Source organism: Melospiza melodia, chromosome 12 (genome assembly GCF_035770615.1).
Source record: "Melospiza melodia melodia isolate bMelMel2 chromosome 12, bMelMel2.pri, whole genome shotgun sequence".
Lineage (NCBI taxonomy): Eukaryota > Metazoa > Chordata > Aves > Passeriformes > Passerellidae > Melospiza > Melospiza melodia.
This window is the reverse complement of record NC_086205.1, coordinates 15,573,191-15,586,096: the sequence shown is the minus strand read 5'-3', so window position 1 is coordinate 15,586,096 and position 12,906 is coordinate 15,573,191. Positions and strand designations below refer to the sequence as shown.

General features: G+C 36.0%; 1 long non-coding RNA gene across 6 annotated transcripts in view; it reads right to left on the bottom strand.

The window, feature by feature from the left end:
- LOC134423437 (uncharacterized) overlaps window positions 1-12,413 on the bottom strand; it is a 94,973-nt gene extending 82,560 nt beyond the window's left edge. For 5 of the 6 annotated variants that reach the window (XR_010029115.1, XR_010029113.1, XR_010029114.1 and 2 more), the window contains exons 1-3: window positions 12,301-12,413; window positions 11,385-11,510; window positions 2,302-2,473 (exon numbers count right to left, since the gene is read on the bottom strand). This is a non-coding gene — a long non-coding RNA (uncharacterized LOC134423437). The remainder of the gene's footprint in view (window positions 1-2,301; window positions 2,474-11,384; window positions 11,511-12,300) is intronic. The other variant, XR_010029112.1, reaches the window with a different exon arrangement.
- Between the last annotated feature and the right edge of the window lie 493 nt (window positions 12,414-12,906).

Below are 12,906 nucleotides of genomic sequence, written 5' to 3'. Positions count from 1 at the left end.
AAAAGTACCATGGAAAATTATTTATTGATATGGCTTGGATCCAAAATTATGCACAAAATAAATATTAATATCATAGTTTTTGCTCAGCTTTGACTGCTGTTCTCAGGAGGCCACAACAACCTAACTATGACTAACCTGGCACAGGCCTTTCATTGATAGAACTGTATGTTTCCTCTGCTTTATACTGTCAGTGATGTATAATCAATTGCTGCTGCTTGATTTGTACTGCCTATGGCAGTGGGGAAAACTAAAATTAGCATAAATTATAACATTTAACCTTTCAGTACTAGCATGAGATGATATATAGGCAAATGGCAGGGTAAAAGAATCATTTCCACAAGGTACCTTTGAAAAATGCATGCAAGTGAAATGAAAGAACTTATGACAATGTTAATTAACATTATGGCATCTTAATGGACTCATTTCATTGTAATGTTTAGAAAATGAAAAATAAGATTATTAGTCAGGTGAAATCCAACTGAGAAAAGTGCTGTCTGGATATCTTCTGCCAAGTGGAGATTTTGCTATGAATCCCCTGTCTGTGTGGTGTTGCCCTCCCTGGTGCTGCATATCAGGAGGCAGCAGCTTCAAAGGACTGCAGAAATAATGTCCTTTTCTGATGCTCTTTGGTCCTCATATTTAAAGCAAATGTTGGGACAGAATTGGCCTTAATTAAAAATAAATGTGTTTCACCGATGCTTCCTGAGGTATGCTGAAAAGTTGGGCTGAAGCAATTGCCCTTTGTTGTCAGGAAAACACCTTGCTGTGGCTGAACACTGCTGCACTTCACATCATTCATGCTATAATTCTCTTTTTTTTCTAAACATAACTTTTTCCATTTAAATAATGTTTTCTTACACTTATGATTATTTCTAAATCTAGAAGGAGAGGAACAATACAATCTAATCCATTTAGTTGTTAACAAGTGAAAATGTGATTGAAGACTATAAATAAATATAAAATGTATTCAGTTTTCCACATTGTTTTATTCTTTTCATGAATGTCTACAGCAGTTAAAGTATGAAGCAAGTTATCTAATCCCACTTACTTCTGGAACATATAAAGGATAGCCATAACCTTCAGAGAGACAGACAGATATATGGATGCACAGACAGGATAACATTTTCAAGGTTTCTGGTGAGAGAATCCTTGCAACAGATGTATTTTTTAATTTAGGATTTTCAGTACAGGCTTAGATCATTCATAATTATACCCTCAGACAAGGAGGGTGGTATAAATAAACTTTAATGGAAAGGAAACAGTCTGTAGAATAAGCATTTTCTTTGAATCATAACAACTCTTTGAATTTAAAAAAGAGGCTTTCCTTGAGAGATTGGGTGAAAAGCATTTAAAACACAGCAATCCTTCCCACTTTCTTCTTTGTCTGAGCAGATGGCTGCTGGTCAAAAAAGGCTGAATTTGAAAAATATTAATTTGTCAGGTTGATTCTGGCCCTCAAACATATAACAAATGACCAGCACAGAAACAACAGCAGAGGGAGGCAGGAAATCAGACTGGTGTCTGAGATCTGGTGCTCCTACTGAAGAGCTGAAAAATTATGTAGAAAAAAAGGTGCACTAGAAAAATAGCTCAAAGAAAGTAATCATGGGACCTTACTGCTCCAGACTCTGGCCATAAACAGGCACTGGGACTTCCTTTGAGCTGGAAGGATAACAGCTTTAAGTCTCAACAGAGGGAAAGAGGGTGCCTGGAATCAGGCTTTTTTTGCTAGGGGCTCTGATAATCCAGAGACAGAAGTCGATAGTGAATTCCAGAGCAGCAGCTGTGATGTTTCCATCTGGGGACCAGAAAACATCTGAATGAATGAGAGAAATGATCTAACAATCAATAACTTTTTTCAAGGCATCACAAGAAGCCTTTGAACAATATCAGAAGGAGGAAAAAAAAAGAGAGAAATGCTGTTCTAATGGAGGGGAAAATGAACCCACAAACAAGACCAAATTGACACACACTACAGCACTGTGTTCACAGGAGTAAAAGGGAGAAGAGCCTGGGAACTGAGAGTTTCAGTTCAGAAAAATATTATTTAAAATGTTCTTAGCAAGCTTGATTATGGAAAAAAGAAAAAATTCACTGATTGTGGTGACAAAGAAGTGTTGCTTTATTTAATAGAAATCAGTACTTCTTCCAAAGTCAAGCTTCACATTTTACTAGACCAAAATTTTGTTCTATTTTGCAGATGACTACAACTTGAACAAAGGAAAAAGGTATGATGAAAGATCACCTGTCTGTTAGGTTGCAAGGGGAAAGGGTTAAAAAAAGAAAATATAAGCAACAAACCCAAGATCCCAGTTCTTTCTCCCTGTAGTCCTTCCTGGGATAGCAGTGTCCAGGCTACACTGGTGGAGTTTTATAAATTTCCCTTCAAAATGCAGTGTGGGGGAAGTAGAGGATGGTGAGGTCAGAAACCTTTTCTTGTCATCTCATACCATTTTCATAGGGAAGGTGTAAGCTGAAAAAGCAGACAAAGGAAGAAGGAAGAAAAAAAAAAAAAAACTGAAAGCCTGTTTCAAACCAAAGCAGGCTCAACAGTGGAACAACCTGCAATAGAACAGAAATCAGCTCAGGTATTTGAGGTTGAACAGAGTTCTTTTATAACTTACAGATGGCTGAAATCATTCATGGGATTTAAGAATTTGCTGGTCTTGGTTAGTGTCCAGAAAGTCAGGAAACAATAAGAAAAAACAGCTTTTATATGTACTCCTGGTTTAAATAGTTTCCAGGGAGAATTTATATGTTGTGTAGAGATAAACTTCAACACAGAGTGACGCAGTTGCAAAGTATTCATCTCCCTGCTAAGGTGGGATATTAAATGGAGGTGTTTTCGTGGAGTAAATGAGACCTGCTGCTTTGTGAAAACATCACAAAATAGCTGCCCGGCCTTCTTCTAGATTAACCTTCTGGCAAGATAACTGGTAGAGAACCCACATAAAAAAACCCAAACAACAACTAAACAAAACAACCAGCAGATGTCAAAAAATCCCAAATGCAAAATCATTTGGTCAGTCTCAAAATTCCTCAAAAATTCTATTGTAAATTCTCTTGGGCCTTTCTATGTGATTTGGATTTTTTAAAATAATTGTTGGTGATTTTGTAATAAGAAATGTATTTCATACCTCATACTTAGTAATATCACTCTAACGTACCCTACTTTATTTATAAAAGGAACATATGTAATGTCTAGTCCATATAATTACACCCCAAAAAAATTCTGAATACCAAATGAAATTTTGACAGGTTTTGCAGATAGTCTTAGGGGAATGGATTCCTCATTTAGTTCATTTGGAGTCCAGCAAACTCTGCTCTTTCTTCGCTGGAAAATTGCAGGTCTTCAGGACACTGTGGATTTGCTGAAGTCTTGAGTCTCCAGCATTCTGGCTGACTTGTCTCATTTAAGTGAGAGATAATTACATTACAACAGATAATGGCATCCTCACTATTTTGCAGAATTATGAAAAAAAAGGAGATGAACTATTGTTTGAAGAAATAAGAAAGCCAGTTCTCAGCAGCCAGGTGCTGTCAGAAAGCACCAGTCTGTGGGGCAAGGGCAAGCAGGGAGGTCGGTTTCTGGGAAGGATCATGGGAGCTCCTGCTAAAGACCAGAACTGCTCTGCCTACTAACCATCCTGAGAAACACTTCCTTGAAACACAGTTGAAAATAATACTCCTCATATTTTATGTCAATGGGTAATTTCAAAGATAAGCCACAGCTCTCTGTGTATTTTTATGAGGGTAGGAAGCAGGGAATGAAATATTTCAGAGCACTAGAAGATTAATATTACTGTGAGATTCAAAAGTTCTGGTGTAGTTTAAACACTGTTGTAATGAAACTTGGTCTCTCTGTGCTGTGAAATACACACACCCTAATTATTTCATGACATTTCTCACAGAAACACAAACGCAGAATATTTTATCACATTAAATAATTTAAAAAGTCATGGACAGATGAAATACCATCAAGTATATGAACTTTAAACAACATCTTTTTGAATCACCTGAACTCTACAACCTTCCAACCTCCCCCTGCTACAAAAGCATAATTTAATGTTATGATTTTCAGTTTCTAAATGTATGGCAATTAAGAAATGCTGAATTCCATGACATGGGATTCTGTAATCTTTCCAGAATGGATCAAGACTTAGATTTACAAATTATGTCTTACAACAAAATATTTAATTCACATGTTTAAGGCTCCTGAGATGTTTAATCAATAATGCTCTGAGAAAATGTGGTTTTGGAGTCTGTGAGCCACCACCTATCAAAAGCTGTAGTTTTGTAGCAGGAATGTCACTGTCTTCATGTGAAAACTCATCAATGCCTATTGACATCTCTCTGTTTAATTGCAATTTAAATCATGGTGTATTTCATTAGATCACAAAATGGATTACAATGCTCCATTAATTTTGTAGTTATGTATGGGAAACTTCTACTAGTGACTCTGTGGGTCATATATAGGCCTTGGTTTGTGAAGGGAGCTCCTATTGACATCAGTGTGAGTTCTGCACATGGACTGAAGGCATGACACGGCCCATTATTCTCAATTTTCCATAGTGCAGTTCTCTCAGAGAACACATCACAATAGAAATTGCTTATCTGGGATGCATTAATAAATATATTCCAGGTTTATTATCAAGATTGAAAAAATTCAAACATTTTCTGTATCCACATAGTCACACTTTTTCTAATGACATTGTCTTTCCTTTTTATTCCTTTCAGATATAACATACAAAACCATCCACATGAAAAAAAGAATCTGCTGGTGAAAAAACACATCACTTATATTTCCAGAAGAGGAAATCAACAATAGGTCTCAACTAACTTCAACTGGGAGCTCTGTCATTGATTTCAGATAGAAAGAAATAATTCCATGTAAGTTTTCTGCTATTCTATTTCACAATAGTGAGAAAATTTATTTTAAAAAAATCTTAGGTACATGTTGGACAAAGATGGACTGGCAAGTAGTAGAATGAACTTGAAGGGTGTATTCACTAAGGAGAGACAGAGCACAAGGTGGTGCAAAGCAGGATATAATTAGCAATGATGGTGAAAAACTCAGTAAACAAAGATATACACATATTCACCTTATGAATGACACCACTGCCCACATCACCCAGAACCTCATTTCCTCTGGTTGTAGCAAATCATTATAGTGATACTCATCCCCCTGACAGAAAATGCAACCTGCCAGTAAAGCTGAAGTGGTCCTGACTCCCCAGAAACTTCAAGACACACAGCTCTTTTTTTCCTAAGTGAAAGATGGACTCATCAGGGATTGGGAAGGAGTTTGCTTGTGTAAAATGCATATAATTTAAGTATTGCATGGGGGGAAAAAGCAATGGACTATGACAATGCTGAACTATTTCCTGTCTATGCAAATGGTGTTTCTTCAGGACAGATAACCCATTGTTTACTTATTATATTGAACTTGTTAGTCACTGTGGTATGGATCAAAGAAATTACCATGGCTCAAAAAGTTGCTGCAAAGGTTTTTATGGATACTTTTGATGGACTAGATGTTCCTGTGCTGAAATATCATGGCCACATCTCTGATATTACATGGGGGAGGAAAATAAACCCTACGAGAAATAAACAATCAACATGGAAAATGCAGATGGATTTGAACAGCATTCTGACTCCAGTAAGAATTTTCCCAGTAATGAATTTCATTGCCACCATTGATTCCAGCTGGAAAATAGAGGTTTTGAACACAGTCAAGAAGAATCCATCAACAGTTGAAAAAGTCACTGCACCTATTTAAATCCACATCATCTTGTGTGATCCATTTTTATAAAGCACATGCTGAGTGCTGTGTATGAACCAACATAGTGGTAAGTAAGACAGGAAGTGCAGAGAAATCTGATACTGGAATAGAGAGCTGAAGCTACCAGTGAGGATAATGCTGAACTTAAATGCTTGCTGTATTTCCTCACTAAGGATTGGGCTTAGCCATATTAGAGCCACCTACTCACCACTGAAACCCTCCCTCTCACTATTCTCCTCAGCCCTTTTAGTCTTGTGCTGCAGAGGAGGCATGAGGAAGTTTTGAAAGGTGCTTCCTCTTAGTGTCAAGAAGCTTTCTCATCACCACCCATCGTCCCTGCTCCTTCATTGTGCCTGTGCCTGGGAAATTCAGCACTTCTCAGCACTCATGGCTGGCAGAGTTGGATGGGAGGAGCACGGTGCTGAGCTGTGGGATGAGCAGATGAGTGGAGCCCCTGAAGAAGACCTCAGTTCTCTTTCTGCTCTGGTTAGTGACAAATTTCTATAGAACTGATGATTGTCAGAAAGAATGTCCTGTCTTTTGGCAGCACTAAGATAGCACACTGGCTATCTTTCAGCTGCTGCATTCATTGTTAAGGTAAGGCATCAGCCTTTTTCATTCAGGAGTGTCTTAAAAGTGTGGATTCTGCCCCTGCTTTGAATCAGAGAATGCCCTTTTTCTCAGGGCAGGATACACCTGGGACCAGCAAAGTCTGACTCCCACCTAATCAAGGAGCAGAGGAGCTCTGTAGGAAGCCCATGCTCAGTAACTACTAGGCAGAAATGGGCTACTGGACAGCCTGCCAGGTCTGGGATGGATCCACTGCCTCACACCACATCATGCCTTGGCAAAGGGACCAACCCCAAAGAACACTCAGGGGAAGGTCTCTCCTTTCAGGGACATTTCACACATTTGAAACAGGAATTGGTGAAGTACAGAAGTCTTAGTACAGAGGTATCAGTGTCAGAAGGGGGAAGGGAAAAATAACTAAATATTCACATTTAAGGAAGTATTAGCACTTAAATAGCTGTAGCTGTGGTATCTGATATCCTGCATTCTGTTAGGCAGCAGCCACAGAGAAATTAAATCTGTTCTCTTGCAGTCCATCTAATGACACCTGAGTATGAGTAGTAGCGGATCCAATGGGAAGAGCAGAACACTTTAGGTGGTGCATAGCCATAGACTAAGTCTGAGTGGTAGAATTTTTACTTTTTCATATATTTTTAAAATTACATGGAAATATTAACAGAGTTTCTTCTTCTGATTTTTCTTTAATGACTGCTTTCAAAATATAGTAAATAAATTAGCCCTTATTGATGATGAAGCAAAAGAGTAGTTAGTACTTTTGATCCATGTAATTGACATAGAAAGATAATGTGTGAAATGCACGAAGCATGTGCATCATGAGTGAGTATTGTCATCAGTAGTCTTTTCAATATAAAAAAAATTGTTTGGGGAAATTGGTCAAATAGCTACTGCTATTGCATCCACACACTGCTGATTTCTAATATTTTTTCTAAAGATCAGTAATGATATTCTATTAGGGTGATGAGACCAGAATTAATTTAAATAACTTTGTGCCTGATTCATGAAAAACAAAAAAATGCCTCCACAGCCAGGGGCCATTATTTCTGTAATTTTTCCATGCAAAAGTCATGGTCTGTATTCAACTTGCAGCTCAAAAAGACAAGTTTTCAATTTATACAGATAGGATTTTATCTTCACAATCAGCTCCAGAGGATTGACCTAACTACTAAAAGGAAAAACCACTCCACTGTCTAGCTCAAAAATACATTGATCACACAACAAAACTCAAAAATATTTTCTTCTAAAATCTATTTATTTATACACACGCACTGCAGCTGCAATCAAAGAGTAAAATAGGCAGGCAGAAGAGAATTGATACATTCGTATATTAATAGACCGTTTGCCTTTTAGACATCAGTATAATTCCCATTGGTAAATAAATAGAAATGCCAAAAATTTTTAGAAACATCAATCTAAATAAAGATAGGAATTAAACTAAAACTCAGAGACGTGTTGCACTTCTCTAATGTTCGAGCCGTATGTTCTGTTCACAGCTCACATTTGCTTGTTTGCTCACAGCACATCTCAGCAAACTGTGGCAGCCTTGTAAACACCACTTTCATTTTGCTCCTTCGCTTGCAATCTTTTTTTCCGTCATGAGCAAGAGCTGTGTACCTTGGAGAGATATCCCAGCCAGCTGAGAGACAAATGATGTGGGTAGCGTAACTTTATGAAAAGTGCAGTGGTTAAAAGAGCTGTATGAGAGATTCTGCTCAAACAAAATCAGATGAGTACTTCCTGCTGGTTAGAATATTCCTGTGAAGGCCAAATCATATCATATTTCAAATCTGGCAGAATATTTATAATATTACTTTTACATTTTCCGGTACAATTTTTATTAAAGTGTATACTTGTTCGGTAAAGAACAAGCTCAAACCACCTACCACAAAGATATTATCCACACTTCTGCTGGAAAGTAGTTTGCATTCTAGAGTTACAAAGAATATTTGAAATTAATGGAAGAAAAACAACAGGGGAAAAAAATATCTCCTCAGTTTGTTTATAGTGTGCTTTTGACAGAGCTTTCTGTGTGGCCAGTGTTAGCATTTCCTTTCGTTTCCCTTCGTTTGTGTGTGCAACTTTCACAGCCACAGAGAGATTATTTGTAAAGATATATATATGTGTAATTGAAAAACCACAAAACCTGGCCAAAAGATGCAGCGGAGGCCAACTCACTGAATTTTAATCCTGTTTTTAAAGGAGTAGTTTGCAATTTTTTAGGGGTGGCTTAAACTTTTAGTACATAAAAACCTGCAAACTGTGATATTCCTTTTCTTCAGAAAAGTTTTCTTTTCACTTCAAATATTGAATCTCCATGGGGAAAATTTTCTTCAGGTGTAAAATGTTTCCTGAAACGAAACCTACTCACCTACTCCCTGCTTTAATATTCCTACTTCAAGAAAGTAACTTACTGATCCCAGATGACAGTGAGGATAGAAACAGTAAAATCTCGTTCACATCATTTGTTTAATGAATTTTAATAACACTTTACTGGTTTTTTTCCCAGAAAATGCATTTCTTTCTTAATGCTGCTCTTGGCAAGATAGAAAAGTGAAAAAGAAAAAGGTTCTGATTTGAGTATGGATTGCAGGATCAGGCCCATTGATCTTGGCTTACTTTCTGCTTAGCTTTGCAATACAGCAAAAAAATATTAAAGACTCCTAAGGCCTTTTTCAGGTACATATACTACAGTTTCCTGCAGCTATAAATCCTTTTGGTTTAAAGAATTTCATCCTAATTACCAAAAATGTATATCCAAGCCCAAGGCAAATTCTTTCTTACTTTTTTGCTTGTCATTTTAATATTAGCTTTGCTTACTAAATTATTTCTTCAAGATTTCCAGGCTGTTTTACACTTTACTGTTACCTTTTTATGCATTTTCTGTCCTTAGATTTCTATTTAATACTTGTTTATGCATTTCTCAATAATTTTAAAACATAACCTCAAAAATAAAATCATAGCTTTTCTGCTATGAAAACCCTTTGCTTTAATACAAATACAGTGATTTAAGCACCCTTCTGGGGTTTTTTAGCTGTTAGTGTTCCTGGTCTCAAATTTTAGCATCATTATTTAAAATGAAGGAAAAAAATCAACTTGCAATTTAGACAGTTACCAAATTACCAAAACTAGTGCAGCAACTCTTAATGAGTGAAACCATTAACAATTTTCTGACTGCAGCCCCTGTTCAAATACCTTGGACACCTTGTTAGCACAGAATGAGGTGTTCAATCAAGACACTGGGAATTGGAAGTACCAGGGCACAGTTTTGAGTGGTGATTACAAGGGCATGAGTGTGAGTGCCAAAGTAACAGTCTTCTACACTGCAGGAAGCTGAGAAACCTTCAAGTCTACATTTGTAAATCAGCCTGGATGATTACAGCAGTCACAAGCAAAGAACATATGAAACAATTATTTGCACCGTTCTTTTTTAATTTGCTCTTAAAATGAACACAGTGATATTAAGAGCCATTAGTCCTTTGTCTTTGAAAATTTCCCTGGACTTCATATCTTTCCAAGCAGCATCTTAAATTGCTTAAAAGTATAAATGTAACAAAGAACTATTGTTTTCTGATTGTTAAATCCCTTTCACATCAATAATCTAAGCTTACATTAGCATTCAGATATGTCTTTGAATTTGCTTAGAAAGTATTTGTTTCATATGCAGAAGCAATATGATTTTAGGCTTTCTACTTTTCTCCTTCTAATTGCTGTGACAAAGACAGTTTGCTTTTCTTAAATGAGTAAATTTTAAAAACAAATTTTGTCAAATTAATATTTTGTTGCAGATGTAAATCTACTTCCATTTTATTTAAGCAAGAGATTACCACTCTTTGGTTTTAACTTTGCTACTTTAATTTTATAAAAAAGTCCTTTATAATAGTTTCCATACAATCTACATATAATCCATGTAGAAATAACCCTGAACATTTATAAAACTCATATTTCAGACACAATACTTGTGATTAGGAGTTTCTTTCATATTAAAGATAAGGAATTATTGACTAAGGAAGGGATGAGAAAAAGCAAAGAATTAAATTATTCACAGTGAAAAACTGGAAAAAAGGATAATTTATTTTTTAAAAATTCAAAGTATCCTGATACATTCCTATACTTCATGGATATATATATAATAAATGTATATGTAATTCTAATATTTCACTGCCTCTGGTTTAAAGAAATAAATTGTTGTGGAAAGTATCTAAAAACTGCTCCTTTAATTTAAGAGAAATATAATGTTTCTGCTGGGAGTTTTTTGGTCAGCTCATCTAATGCCTTTTATAGAAATAAGCGAAGTATATTATGGGCTTAATTAGCATCTCAGCTGTACTAATTGCTTATATAAATAGCACATAGAAATTCATTTTTGTTCTTTTTGATCATCAAGAAACATTACGCAAGAACTTTTCACACAGGACCTTTTTCTTACATGTATTATTGTAGGAAAATTAAATACTTATTTGAAATTAATACATTTTGTAATTATTATTTCCTTGCATAATTTTATTTTGAGACTTGCAAAAATAGCTAGTTCTCCAATTTTAAATCCATCATCATGGCTAAAAAATCCTGAAATCCTGTCATATCAGTCTCTGGCTTTACTGGTGGTTTCTGGAAACTCCTCAGAACAAATCTTTTAGCACTACAAGAAACAGATAATTCTGATTCTCTATCTAATATTTGAAGACTCAAAAATTATTAAAACAATACAGCCTGCCTGTACTAAAACAAAACTCCAGACTGTGATGTACTTCACTGTTAATGACACACTGGGGAACTAAATTATGCTGTAGGGAATGCAAAAGTGCAGCACTAGGAATCTAAATTATGCTGTGGGGAATGCAAAAGTGCAACATCTCTGCTGCTATTTTGTTCTTGGTTTTTTCCTACGTAACTTTAAATTATGTATTGCTGTAAATTTTGTACTTGAGGGTGCTGAAGCTTTCAGGTAATATTATAAAACTTAAAAACATAGCTGAATATTCTCACCCCTCCCCCGCTGCCCAGCTATACCTACCAGCAGCTGAAAAAAGCAGTAATTGAAATTAAAGGCTCCTCCAGCACGTAGGAACGTCTGGGTTTAATAACTGGAGGGGTTTCAGGTGCAGAGGGCGCTGTTGTTCGTGTATTCTGCAAGCATTTCCTGAGCAGGGAGAAAAACAGGGATCCACCAGTTTAATGTTTGCATTTTTAAGGTTTCCATAAAATGTCAGTGGAATTGCTGACATATAGATACTACCTTCCACAGTATGTGATGAGTTTTCTGAAATAAATCCTTTTCGTGGCAGTCTAGAAGGGAGATGCCAGCTATCGTCACCAAAGTGAAATGTTTTTCACTGTTTCCACTTTACAGTCCATTTACCAAGATTTCATAACCCAGCCACAAGGTTCCTTCCATCACACATTTTCATATAAGGATATTTCGGTTATTTTCATTTTGAAAGCACACCAGATGTGTTTAAGTGTAACTTGCAATGCAAAGTGTGAAAACAATTTGAAACACATCACTTTAGTGGCATTCTTCAGCATTTCTTTCTTTCAGAAATATTCTTTGCAGTTCATACCTAGTTGTTTCAGGTGTTTTGCCCATGACAAATTATTAACTACCTATACCCACAAAAACCAGTAGAATATATCTTTTCTATCTTGAAATAATCTTCTGCACAATAACTTTTCTTTTGAGTTTTACATATGCATTTCTTAGCATTATACCTCTGCACATGTAACTAACAGCTTTAAAAACATTTTTAGCTCTTTGAAGTAAATTGTTTTCTAAATCCCTATAAATATACTACATCTTCTCTTGCATTCACATTTTCTCTTTTCCCCCCACTGCTGGAAAAAAAAAACTACCATGCCTAAAAAAAAGAGTGGAAAAAAAAAGGTAAAAAACTTAATGACAATTTAGACACACAGAAAGCCAGGAAACTTACAGTTACCGCTGCAATTTTGGTTTAAACTTGAATAATTCTAGCTAAGGTGTTTGGCTGAACAGGAAAGGATGGTCATGCTGCAGTCCTTTTCTGGAGTCACTGGAAGTTTGATCTCAGTGGGAATTACAGATTCATGCATCAGACATCCTGGATCAGCTCCTGTGCTGAGTTTCCTGTGTTACCTAAGCCCAACAGGGTGTATTAAAGCCAAAGCAACAGGCTTTGTCCAGTTCCAGGTTGTGACTTTAAATCAAACTAAACTGCTCAAGCAATTTTATTAGGTTCAGCATTTATTTACCCATAAAATCTGACCTTATCTAAAAAGTTATTACATGAAAGAAAGGAATTGAAGAAGATTATGTGATATAGTGTACTTTTCTTCTCTAATAAATTTTATTGACTCCTGTATTGCAGTACAGTCTAATGCATCTGCATTTTAAAGTGTCTGAAAGCATCCACCTGGGAAATCTGATTTTTAAAATGAAGCTACTAGTTTAAACAATAAATTTTGGGAGAAATAAATTTTTCATGTGTCACTCCTGCCATGGGGCTCTCTATGCAAAACAAATTCCACATTTCAAAGAAACAAAAACCCATCAGAATATG